We start from the raw sequence: 13,137 nt of genomic DNA, 5'->3' as shown, positions 1-13,137 counted from the left end.
TCTCTCTGTCTCTCTCTCTGTCTCTCTCTCTCTCTCTCTCTCTCTCTGTCTCTCTTTGTCTCTCTCTCTCTCTGTCTCTCTCTCTCTCTGTCTCTCTCTCCTCTCTTTGTCTCTCTCTCTCTCTCTCTCTCGTCTCTCTCTCTCTGTCTCTCTCTCTGTCTCTCTCTCGCTGTCTCTCTCCTCTCTGTCTCTCTCTCTGTCTCTGTACCAATATAAAATCTCTCCTAAAATATCGGGTGAAACTGTGAGCTAAAAAGTACCCATTTTCGGACCTCATGCCCACATGAAAAATTACAATGCTATAAATACTATTGTATTCACTATAGTGTTTTTCGCAGACTTTACTGAAGTATTTACTGTAGTACACTGTATTATACTGTAGTATTTACAGTTAACTATACTATAAATACTGTATTAAAAAAAACTGTAGTGTATATACTATAGTAATTAATGTAGTGTTTTTGCGGTTTGTAGTATTTACTATAGTGTTTATGTGGATATTACTGTAGTATTTACTATAATGATCTTTGCCATAGAAGTGGAGGCTTTCTCCTTCAGTAAACCTACTGGATAAATACTAAAAGAACACATTTTTCCATTACCTAGGACAGGAATCTGAACGGATAGTTCAGAGCTTCTGCTCGTTTCTATATACTGTAAGGAACACAATATCGTCTATACTTGGCATGTAAGTTTCTCATTTATGAGTGGCACAAACTGCGATTATGGGGGAGGGGAATGGGCAGGGTATATGCACATTAAATAATGTATTTACTTTTCTTAATTTTTTTTAAAACCGACTGTAGTTATTTGCGGACATTTCTGTAGTATTTACTACAGTGTTTTTTCCCCCACGGATAATACTGTAGTATTTAATATAGTATTCTACAGTATAGTAAGTAAGTATAGTAAGTACTACACATGAGTAAGTATTCACAGATCATTGCACCTGTACATATCCCATCTGTAAACAGCCCATCTATCCAACTACCTCATCCCCATACTGTATTTATTTATTTATCTTGCTCCTTTGCACCCCAGTATCTCTACTTGCACATTCATCATCTGCACATCTATCACTCCAGTGTTTAATTGCTATATTGTAATTACTTCGCTACTATGGCCTATTTATTGCCTTAACTTACCTACCTAAAGGAGAACTTGTTCTCAACTTGCCTACCTGGTTAAATAAAGGTGAAATAAATAAAATAAATACAAATGATTGAAGGACGATACAATCTGTAGTATAGTATTCTACAGTATACTACAGTTTACTATAGAATTCTATACTAAGTACTGTAGTATTATATTGTAAACTATAGTATTTGTTCATGTATTTTTTTCCCTCGGCCCGTATCCACAAAGCGTCTGGACATTAGGAGTGCTGATCTAGGATCAGGTCCCAACCTGTCCATATAATGTTATTTTGTATGATCTAAACGGTGGAACTGACCCTAGATCAGCAGTCCTACTGTGAGAGAGTTTGTGGAAACAGGCCCTGCTTGTATGTAGCCTCCCCACCTGTCCAGAGCTGTGTCTCTGTGCTGTCCTCTCTCCTCACCTGTCCAGAGCTGTGTCTCTGTGCTGTCCTCTCTCCTCACCTGTCCAGAGCTGTGTCTCTGTGCTGTCCTCTCTCCCCGCCTGTCCAGAGCTGTGTCTCTGTGCTGTCCTCTCTCCTCACCTGTCCAGAGCTGTGTCTCTGTGCTGTCCTCTCTCTGCACCTGTCCAGAGCTGTGTCTCTGTGCTGTCCTCTCTCTTCACCTGTCCAGAGCTGTGTCTCTGTGCTGTCCTCTCTCCTCGCCTGTCCAGAGCTGTGTCTCTGTGCTGTCCTCTCTCCCTCACCTGTCCAGAGCTGTGTCTCTGTGCTGTCCTCTCTCCTCACCTGTCCAGAGCTGTGTCTCTGTGCTGTCCTCTCTCCTCACCTGTCCAGAGCTGTGTCTCTGTGCTGTCCTCTCTCCTCACCTGTCCAGAGCTGTGTCTCTGTGCTGTCCTCTCTCCTCACCTGTCCAGAGCTGTGTCTCTGCTGTCCACACCTGTCCAGAGCTGTGTCTCTGTGCTGTCCTCTCTCCTCACCTGTCCAGAGCTGTGTCTCTGTGCTGTCCTCTCTCCCTACCTGTCCAGAGCTGTGTCTCTGTGCTGTCCTCTCTCCTCACCTGTCCAGAGCTGTGTCTCTGCTGTCTCCACCTGTCCAGAGCTGTGTCTCTGTGCTGTCCTCTCTCCCCACCTGTCCAGAGCTGTGTCTCTGTGCTGTCCTCTCTCCGCACCTGTCCAGAGCTGTGTCTCTGTGCTGTCCTCTCTCCTCACCTGTCCAGAGCTGTGTCTCTGTGCTGTCCTCTCTCCTCACCTGTCCAGAGCTGTGTCTCTGTGCTGTCCTCTCTCCTCACCTGTCCAGAGCTGTGTCTCTGTGCTGTCTTATCAACGGGATCTGAAGAACTGTAATATCCTATGTTTCTTTAATAACAATAGCTGGTGTGTGATCTCTAGTATTAATGAAGTCTTGAGGTTTTGCTCACCTGAATTAGAATACCTCATAGTAAGCTGCAGACCATTCTGTGACTGTGTGGAGGCACATAGGCTACCTGCTGGTTACTGGCCCAACGCTCTAACCACTAGGCTACCTGCTGGTTACTGGCCCAACGCTCTAACCACTAGGCTACCTGCTGGTTACTGGCCCAACGCTCTAACCACTAGGCTACCTGCTGGCTACTGGCCCAACGCTCTAACCACTAGGCTATCTGCTGGCTACTGGCCCAACGCTCTAACCACTAGGCTACCTGCTGGTTACTGGCCCAACGCTCTAACCACTAGGCTACCTGCTGGTTACTGGCCCAACGCTCTAACCACTAGGCTATCTGCTGGTTACTGGCCCAACGCTCTAACCACTAGGCTACCTGCTGGTTACTGGCCCAACGCTCTAACCACTAGGCTACCTGCTGGTTACTGGCCCAACGCTCTAACCACTAGGCTACCTGCTGGTTACTGGCCCAATGCTCTAACCACTAGGCTACCTGCTGGTTACTGGCCCAACGCTCTAACCACTAGGCTACCTGCTGGTTACTGGCCCAACGCTCTAACCACTAGGCTACCTGCTGACCCAACGCTCTAACCACTAGGCTACCTGCTGGCCCAACGCTCTAACCACTAGGCTACCTGCTGGCCCAACGCTCTAACCACTAGGCTACCTGCTGGTTACTGTCCCAATGCTCTAACCACTAGGCTACCTGCCGCCCCCTAGTGGTGGGTTCAGGCATTAGGCTACCTGCCGCCCCCTAGTGGTGGGTTCAGGCATTAGGCTACCTGCCGCCCCCTAGTGGTTGGTTCAGGCATTAGGCTACCTGCCGCCCCCTAGTGGTGGGTTCAGGCATTAGGTTACCTGCCGCCCCCTAGTGGTGGGTTCAGGCATTAGGCTACCTGCCGCCCCCTAGTGGTGGGTTCAGGCATTAGGTTACCTGCCGCCCCCTAGTGGTGGGTTCAGGCATTAGGTTACCTGCCGCCCCCTAGTGGTGGGTTCAGGCATTAGGCTACCTGCCGCCCCCTAGTGGTGGGTTCAGGCATTAGGCTACCTGCCGCCCCCCTAGTGGTGGGTTCAGGCATTAGGCTACCTGCCGCCCCCTAGTGGTGGGTTCAGGCATTAGGCTACCTGCCGCCCCCTAGTGGTGGGTTCAGGCATTAGGCTACCTGCCGCCCCCTAGTGGTGGGTTCAGGCATTAGGCTACCTGCCGCCCCCTAGTGGTGGGTTCAGGCATTAGGCTACCTGCCGCCCCCTAGTGGTTGATTCAGGCATTAGGCTACCTGCCGCCCCCTAGTGGTGGGTTCAGGCATTAGGCTACCTGCCGCCCCCTAGTGGTGGGTTCAGGCATTAGGTTACCTGCCGCCCCTAGTGGTGGGTTCAGGCATTAGGCTACCTGCCGCCCCCTAGTGGTGGGTTCAGGCATTAGGCTACCTGCCGCCCCCTAGTGGTGGGTTCAGGCATTAGGCTACCTGCCGCCCCCTAGTGGTGGGTTCAGGCATTAGGCTACCTGCCGCCCCCTAGTGGTGGGTTCAGGCATTAGGCTACCTGCCGCCCCCTAGTGGTGGGTTCAGGCATTAGGCTACCTGCCGCCCCCTAGTGGTGGGTTCAGGCATTAGGCTACCTGCCGCCCCCTAGTGGTTGATTCAGGCATTAGGCTACCTGCCGCCCCCTAGTGGTGGGTTCAGGCATTAGGCTACCTGCCGCCCCCTAGTGGTTGATTCAGGCATTAGGCCTTCTTGAGTCTGAAGCGTTTGATTAATATTGTGGTAAATATCGTTCTCCCCTGCCATCCAGGAACCTCTATACCAGGCGCTGTCAGAGGAAGACTCCAGCCACCCAAATTATAGACTGTTCTGTCTTCCCACCGCACTTCAAGAGGTAGCGATGCAGCAAGTCTGGCACTGACAGAACCCTGATAAGCCTTTACCCCCAAGCCATAAGACCGGTTAGCTATAGGTTAACATATTTAACGATCTGCATTGACCTTTTATGCACCGACTCTTTTGACATACTCTGCTGTTACTGTCTATTATCTATCCTTTACCCCTACCTACAGTATACTGCTGTTACTGTCTATTATCTATCCTTTACCCCTACCTACAGTATACTGCTGTTACTGTCTATTATCTATCCTTTATCCCTACCTACAGTATACTGCTGTTACTGTCTATTATCTATCCTTTACCCCCTACCTACAGTATACTGCTGTTACTGTCTATTATCTATCCTTTACCCCTACCTACAGTATACTGCTGTTACTGTCTATTATCTATCCTTTACCCCTACCTACAGTATACTGCTGTTACTGTCTATTATCTATCCTTTACCCCTACCTACAGTATACTGCTGTTACTGTCTATTATCTATCCTTTACCCCCTACCTACAGTATACTGCTGTTACTGTCTATTATCTATCCTTTACCCCTACCTACAGTATACTGATGTTACTGTCTATTATCTATCCTTTACCCCTACCTACAGTATACTGCTGTTACTGTCTATTATCTATCCTTTACCCCTACCTACAGTATACTGATGTTACTGTCTATTATCTATCCTTTACCCCTACCTACAGTATACTGCTGTTACTGTCTATTATCTATCCTTTACCCCTACCTACAGTATACTGCTGTTACTGTCTATTATCTATCCTTTACCCCTACCTACAGTATACTGCTGTTACTGTCTATTATCTATCCTTTACCCCTACCTACTGCTGTTACTGTCTATTATCTATCCTTTACCCCTACCTACAGTATACTGCTGTTACTGTCTATTATCTATCCTTTACCCCTACCAACAGTATACTGCTGTTACTGTCTACTATCTATCCTTTACCCCTAACTACAGTATACTGTCTATTATCTATCCTTTACCCCTACCTACAGTATACTGCTGTTACTGTCTATTATCTATCCTTTACCCCTACCTACAGTATACTGCTGTTACTGTCTATTATCTATCCTTTACCCCTACCTACAGTATACTGCTGTTACTGTCTATTATCTATCCTTTACCCCTACCTACAGTATACTGCTGTTACTGTCTATTATCTATCCTTTACCCCTACCTACAGTATACTGCTGTTACTGTCTATTATCTATCCTTTACCCCTACCTACAGTATACTGCTGTTACTGTCTATTATCTATCCTTTACCCCTACCTACAGTATACTGCTGTTACTGTCTATTATCTATCCTTTACCCCTACCTACAGTATACTGCTGTTACTGTCTATTATCTATCCTTTACCCCTACCTACAGTATACTGCTGTTACTGTCTATTATCTATCCTTTACCCCTACCTACAGTATACTGCTGTTACTGTCTATTATCTATACCTTTATCCCCTACCTACAGTATACTGCTGTTACTGTCTATTATCTATCCTTTACCCCTACCTACAGTATACTGCTGTTACTGTCTATTATCTATCCTTTACCCCCTACCTACAGTATACTGCTGTTACTGTCTATTATCTATCCTTTACCCCTACCTACAGTATACTGCTGTTACTGTCTATTATCTATCCTTTACCCCTACCTACAGTATACTGCTGTTACTGTCTATTATCTATCCTTTACCCCTACCTACAGTATACTGCTGTTACTGTCTACTATCTATCCTTTACCCCTACCTACAGTATACTGTCTATTATCTATCCTTTACCCCTACCTACAGTATACTGCTGTTACTGTCTATTATATATCCTTTACCTCTACCTACAGTATACTGCTGTTACTGTCTATTATCTATCCTTTACCCCTACCTACAGTATACTGCTGTTACTGTCTATTATCTATCCTTTACCCCTACCTACAGTATACTGCTGTTACTGTCTATTATCTATCATTTACCCCTACCTACAGTATACTGCTGTTACTGTCTATTATCTATCCTTTACCCCTACCTACAGTATACTGCTGTTACTGTCTATTATCTATCCTTTACCCCTACCTACAGTATACTGTCTATTATCTTATCCTTTACCCCTACCTACAGTATACTGCTGTTACTGTCTATTATCTATCCTTTACCCCTACCTACAGTATACTGCTGTTACTGTCTATTATCTATCCTTTACCCCTACCTACAGTATACTGCTGTTACTGTCTATTATCTATCCTTTACCCCTACCAACAGTATACTGTCTATTATCTATCCTTTACCCCTACCTACAGTATACTGCTGTTACTGTCTATTATCTATCCTGTTGCCTAGTCACTTTAGCCCTACCTACAGTATACTGCTGTTACTGTCTATTATCTATCCTTTACCCCTACCTACAGTATACTGCTGTTACTGTCTATTATCTATCCTGTTGTCTAGTCACTTTACCCCTCCCCATATGTACATATCTACCTCAAAACTTCGTACCCCAGCACATGGACTCGGTACTGGTATCTTGTGTACTGTACAGTATATAGCCAAGTTATCGTTACTCATTGTGTATTTATTCCTCGTGTAATTCATTTTCTATTATTTCATAATTTATTTTCTCTTTCCATTGTTGGGAAGTAAGGCCCTTAAGTAAGCATTTCACTGTTAGTCTGTCTACAGCTGTTGTTTACAAAGCAAGTGACAAATAAAATGTGGTTTGATTGAAGAGGCATGTGTCAACTTTACAGCTCCAGGAAGCATAATTTGTAACAAATGTTGTGAGCGGGTCTGTCTCATAAAACATTAAACACAAAGCTGTTCTTTGAGGTCGGGACGTGACACACACACACACACACACACACACACACACAGTACTATAATCGTACTATAGACTACTAATACATTACAGTGTTCTGGGCAGCAATACTAATACATTACACTGTTCTGGGCAGCTGTACTAATACATTACAGTGTTCTGGGCAGCTGAACTTAACTTGCACATTAGTTTAAATGTAAGATTTGTCTGTCGTATTGAGCAAGACATTTCTTTCATTCCAATATAGCCTGGTGTCATTTAACTGACTTGATTTATAATGTTCACACATTTTATACTTGGCAGAGGCAAAACTCAATATTTCTTTAGAAGACTTGAGAATCAATTACCAAACAAATATTCTTGTTTTTTAAAAGACATAATATTGTTTAGGAGTTGTCCTTTATGCAACGTTTAAGCCCTTTTTATGCCATTTGGCCAGGATGTTTCCCAGAATGCATCCTATTCCATAAGGTTAACTCCTTTTGACCAGGACCTATAGAGGAGAGGGTGCTATTTGGGATCCAGTCTAGGTCTGTTTTGTATTTGTTTTTCAAATCAAATCAAATGTATTTATATAGCCCTTCTTACATCAGCTGATATCTCAAAGTGCTGTACAGAAACCCAGCCTAAAACCCCCCCAAACAGCAAGCAATGCAGGTGTAGAAGCATGGTGGCTAGGAAAAACTCCCTAGAAAGGCCAGAACCTAGGAAGAAACCTAGAGAGGAACCAGGCTCTGAGGGGTGGCCAGTTTCTGACCAGGACCAATAGAGAATAAGGTGCTATTTGGGATCCAGTCTAGGTCTGTTTTGTAATAGGCTTTCACCAGGACCCATAGAGAATAGGGTGCTATTTGGGACCCAGCCTAGGTCTGTTATGTATTAGGTCAGGAGTCACTTCCACTACATGAAAGGAGAACAGCAGGTAGGATGTTACATGTGAAGCCGCTCTGGATAAGAGCGTCTGCTAAATGACTAAAATGTAAAAATGTAAAATGTAAGCGCGAGCGCACACACACACACACACACTTTTTTTTTCTGTTGCTCTCTTTTGAATTCACCATTTATCCTTGTGAATAACACTTACAAACTCATTGTTGTGTTAATCACCTCTAGTCAGATGCACAGCAGCCGAGAGTATTCACAGATCCGTGTTATGTAACCACCATATTCTTCTACCCCAGTAGCTAACGTTGAAAAGGGTCAAATAAAGTAAAGTTGCATCCCAAATGGAAGCCTATTCCCTATGGGCTCTGGTTAATAAAAAAAGGTAGTGCACTATGTAGGGAGTAGGGAATTCGGCTCTAATCAAGGTAATGGAACTGGGAGTCGTTGAGGTAAAGCAGTACACACAGCTCTAATCAAGGTAATGGAACTGGGAGTCGTTGAGGTAAAGCAGTACACACAGCTCTAATCAAGGTAATGGAACTGGGAGTCGTTGAGGTAAAGCAGTACACACAGCTCTAATCAAGGTAATGGAACTGGGAGTCGTTGAGGTAAAGCAGTACATACAGCTCTAATCAAGGAAATGGAACTGGGAGTCGTTGAGGTAAAGCAGTACATACAGCTCTAATCAAGGTAATGGAACTGGGAGTCGTTGAGGTAAAGCAGTACACACAGCTCTAATCAAGGTAATGGAACTGGGAGTCGTTGAGGTAAAGCAGTACACACAGCTCTAATCAAGGTAATGGAACTGGGAGTCGTTGAGCTAAAGCAGTACATACAGCTCTAATCAAGGTAATGGAACTGGGAGTCGTTGAGGTAAAGCAGTACACACAGCTCTAATCAAGGTAATGGAACTGGGAGTCGTTGAGGTAAAGCAGTACACACAGCTCTAATCAAGGTAATGGAACTGGGAGTCGTTGAGGTAAAGCAGTACACACAGCTCTAATCAAGGTAATGGAACTGGGAGTCGTTGAGGTAAAGCAGTACACACAGCTCTAATCAAGGTAATGGAACTGGGAGTCGTTGAGGTAAAGCAGTACATACAGCTCTTCATCATCCTGTTGGAAGAGCCCAGTAGGAAATGGAACTGGGAGTCATTGAGGATGGAGGGAGGGAGGGGAGGGACAGAGAGAGGGGCAGAGGGAGGGGAGGAGGGGAGGAGGGAGGGGAGGAGGGAGCTCAGTAGGTCCTTTATGGGATTCCTGGGAATAAGACCCTCCAGGTGTGTGTGGGTGTGTGTGTGTGTGTGTGGGTGGGTGTGTGTGTGTGTGAACGGCACGTAAGCATCGCTGGAGACTACCGATGGAGGGAGGGAGGGAAAGGAGGGACATTGAGTGAGGGGGGGAGGGACAGAGGGAGGGACAGAGGGAGGGACGGGGGGAGGGGCAGAGGGAGGCAGGGAGGGACAGAGGGAGGGGGGAGGGAGGGAAAGGAGGGGGGGAGGGGAGGGGAGGGAGGGAAAGGAGGGAGGGAGGGGAGGGGAGGGAGGGAAAGGAGGGAGGGGGGGAGGGAAAGGAAGGAGGGGAGGGAGGGAACAGATCTTTAGTTCTTATCCAAATGTAATATTGGATCCGTTTCAATCTCTTGTTCTAGAGTTCCTGAAATCAACTTAATATATATAATATGTACTTAATATAGAGTTGTAATTAATGTAGGCTCTTCTATTCGGTGTATTATAACTAGAGTTGTAATTAATGTAGGCTCTTCTATTCAGTGTATTATAACCAGAGTTGTAATTAATGTAGGCTCTTCTATTCGGTGTATTATAACTAGAGTTGTAATTAATATAGGCTCTTCTATTCAGTGTATTATAACTAGAGTTGTCTTGATTAATATAGGCTCTTCTATTCAGTGTATTATAACCAGAGTTGTCTTGATTAATATAGGCTCTTCTATTCAGTGTATTATAACTAGAGTTGTCTTGATTAATATTGGCTCTTCTATTCAGTGTATTATAACCAGAGTTGTAATTAATATAGGCTCTTCTATTCAGTGTATTATAACTAGAGTTGTCTTGATTAATATAGGCTCTTCTATTCAGTGTATTATAACCAGAGTTGTCTTGATTAATATAGGCTCTTCTATTCAGTGTATTATAACTAGAGTTGTCTTGATTAATATAGGCTCTTCTATTCAGTGTATTATAACTAGAGTTGTCTTGATTAATATAGGCTCTTCTATTCAGTGTATTATAACCAGAGTTGTAATTAATATAGGCTCTTCTATTCAGTGTATTATAACCAGAGATGTAATTAATATAGGCTCTTCTATTCAGTGTATTATAACTAGAGTTGTAATTAATATAGGCTCTTCTATTCAGTGTATTATAACTAGAGTTGTCTTGATTAATATAGGCTCTTCTATTCAGTGTATTATAACCAGAGATGTAATTAATATAGGCTCTTCTATTCAGTGTATTATAACTAGAGTTGTAATTAATATAGGCTCTTCTATTCAGTGTATTATAACCAGAGTTGTAATTAATATAGGCTCTTCTATTCAGTGTATTATAACCAGAGATGTAATTAATGTAGGCTCTTCTATTCAGTGTATTAGAACCAGAGTTGTAATTAATATAGGCTCTTCTAATCAGTGTATTATAACCAGAGTTGTCTTGATTAATATAGGCTCTTCTATTCAGTGTATTATAACCAGAGTTGTAATTAATATAGGCTCTTCTATTCAGTGTATTATAACTAGAGTTGTAATTAATATAGGCTCTTCTATTCAGTGTATTATAACCAGAGTTGTAATTAATGTAGGCTCTTCTATTCGGTGTATTATAACTAGAGTTGTAATTAATATAGGCTCTTCTATTCAGTGTATTATAACTAGAGTTGTCTTGATTAATGTAGGCTCTTCTATTCAGTGTATTATAACCAGAGTTGTAATTAATGTAGGCTCTTCTATTCAGTGTATTATAACTAGAGTTGTCTTGATTAATATAGGCTCTTCTATTCAGTGTATTATAACCAGAGTTGTAATTAATATAGGCTCTTCTATTCAGTGTATTATAACTAGAGTTGTCTTGATTAATATAGGCTCTTCTATTCAGTGTATTATAACCAGAGTTGTCTTGATTAATATAGGCTCTTCTATTCAGTGTATTATAACTAGAGTTGTCTTGATTAATATAGGCTCTTCTATTCAGTGTATTATAACTAGAGTTGTCTTGATTAATATAGGCTCTTCTATTCAGTGTATTATAACCAGAGTTGTAATTAATATAGGCTCTTCTATTCAGTGTATTATAACCAGAGATGTAATTAATATAGGCTCTTCTATTCAGTGTATTATAACTAGAGTTGTAATTAATATAGGCTCTTCTATTCAGTGTATTATAACCAGAGATGTAATTAATATAGGCTCTTCTATTCAGTGTATTATAACTAGAGTTGTAATTAATATAGGCTCTTCTATTCAGTGTATTATAACCAGAGTTGTAATTAATATAGGCTCTTCTATTCAGTGTATTATAACCAGAGATGTAATTAATGTAGGCTCTTCTATTCAGTGTATTAGAACCAGAGTTGTAATTAATATAGGCTCTTCTAATCAGTGTATTATAACCAGAGTTGTCTTGATTAATATAGGCTCTTCTATTCAGTGTATTATAACCAGAGTTGTAATTAATATAGGCTCTTCTATTCAGTGTATTATAACCAGAGTTGTAATTAATATAGGCTCTTCTATTCAGTGTATTATAACCAGAGTTGTAATTAATATAGGCTCTTCTATTCAGTGTATTATAACCAGAGTTGTAATTAATATAGGCTCTTCTATTCAGTGTATTATAACCAGAGTTGTAATTAATATAGGCTCTTCTAATCAGTGTATTATAACTAGAGTTGTAATTAATATAGGCTCTTCTATTCAGTGTATTATAACTAGAGTTGTAATTAATGTAGGCTCTTCTATTCGGTGTATTATAACTAGAGTTGTAATTAATATAGGCTCTTCTATTCGGTGTATTATAACCAGAGTTGTAATTAATGTAGGCTCTTCTATTCAGTGTATTATAACCAGAGTTGTAATTAATGTAGGCTCTTCTATTCAGTGTATTATAACTAGAGTTGTAATTAATATAGGCTCTTCTATTCAGTGTATTATAACCAGAGTTGTGATTAATATAGGCTCTTCTATTCAGTGTATTATAACCAGAGTTGTAATTAATGTAGGCTCTTCTATTCAGTGTATTATAACTAGAGTTGTCTTGATTAATATAGGCTCTTCCATTCAGTGTATTATAACCAGAGTTGTAATTAATATAGGCTCTTCTATTCAGTGTATTATAACCAGAGTTGTAATTAATATAGGCTCTTCTATTCAGTGTATTATAACCAGAGTTGTAATTAATATAGGCTCTTCTATTCAGTGTATTATAACTAGAGTTGTCTTGATTAATATAGGCTCTTCTATTCAGTGTATTATAACCAGAGTTGTAATTAATATAGGCTCTTCTATTCAGTGTATTATAACCAGAGTTGTAATTAATATAGGCTCTTCTATTCAGTGTATTATAACTAGAGTTGTCTTGATTAATATAGGCTCTTCTATTCAGTGTATTATAACTAGAGTTGTCTTGATTAATATAGGCTCTTCTATTCAGTGTATTATAACCAGAGTTGTAATTAATATAGGCTCTTCTATTCAGTGTATTATAACCAGAGTTGTAATTAATATAGGCTCTTCTATTCAGTGTATTATAACCAGAGTTGTAATTAATATAGGCTCTTCTATTCAGTGTATTATAACCAGAGTTGTGATTAATATAGGCTCTTCTATTCAGTGTATTATAACCAGAGTTGTAATTAATATAGGCTCTTCTATTCAGTGTATTATAACTACAGTTGTAATTAATATAGGCTCTTCTATTCAGTGTATTATAACTAGAGTTGTAATTAATATAGGCTCTTCTATTCAGTGTATTATAACCAGAGTTGTAATTAATATAGGCTCTTCTATTCAGTGTATTATAACTAGAGTT

Source organism: Salmo salar, chromosome ssa23 (genome assembly GCF_905237065.1).
Source record: "Salmo salar chromosome ssa23, Ssal_v3.1, whole genome shotgun sequence".
Lineage (NCBI taxonomy): Eukaryota > Metazoa > Chordata > Actinopteri > Salmoniformes > Salmonidae > Salmo > Salmo salar.
This window is presented reverse-complemented; position numbering follows the sequence as displayed.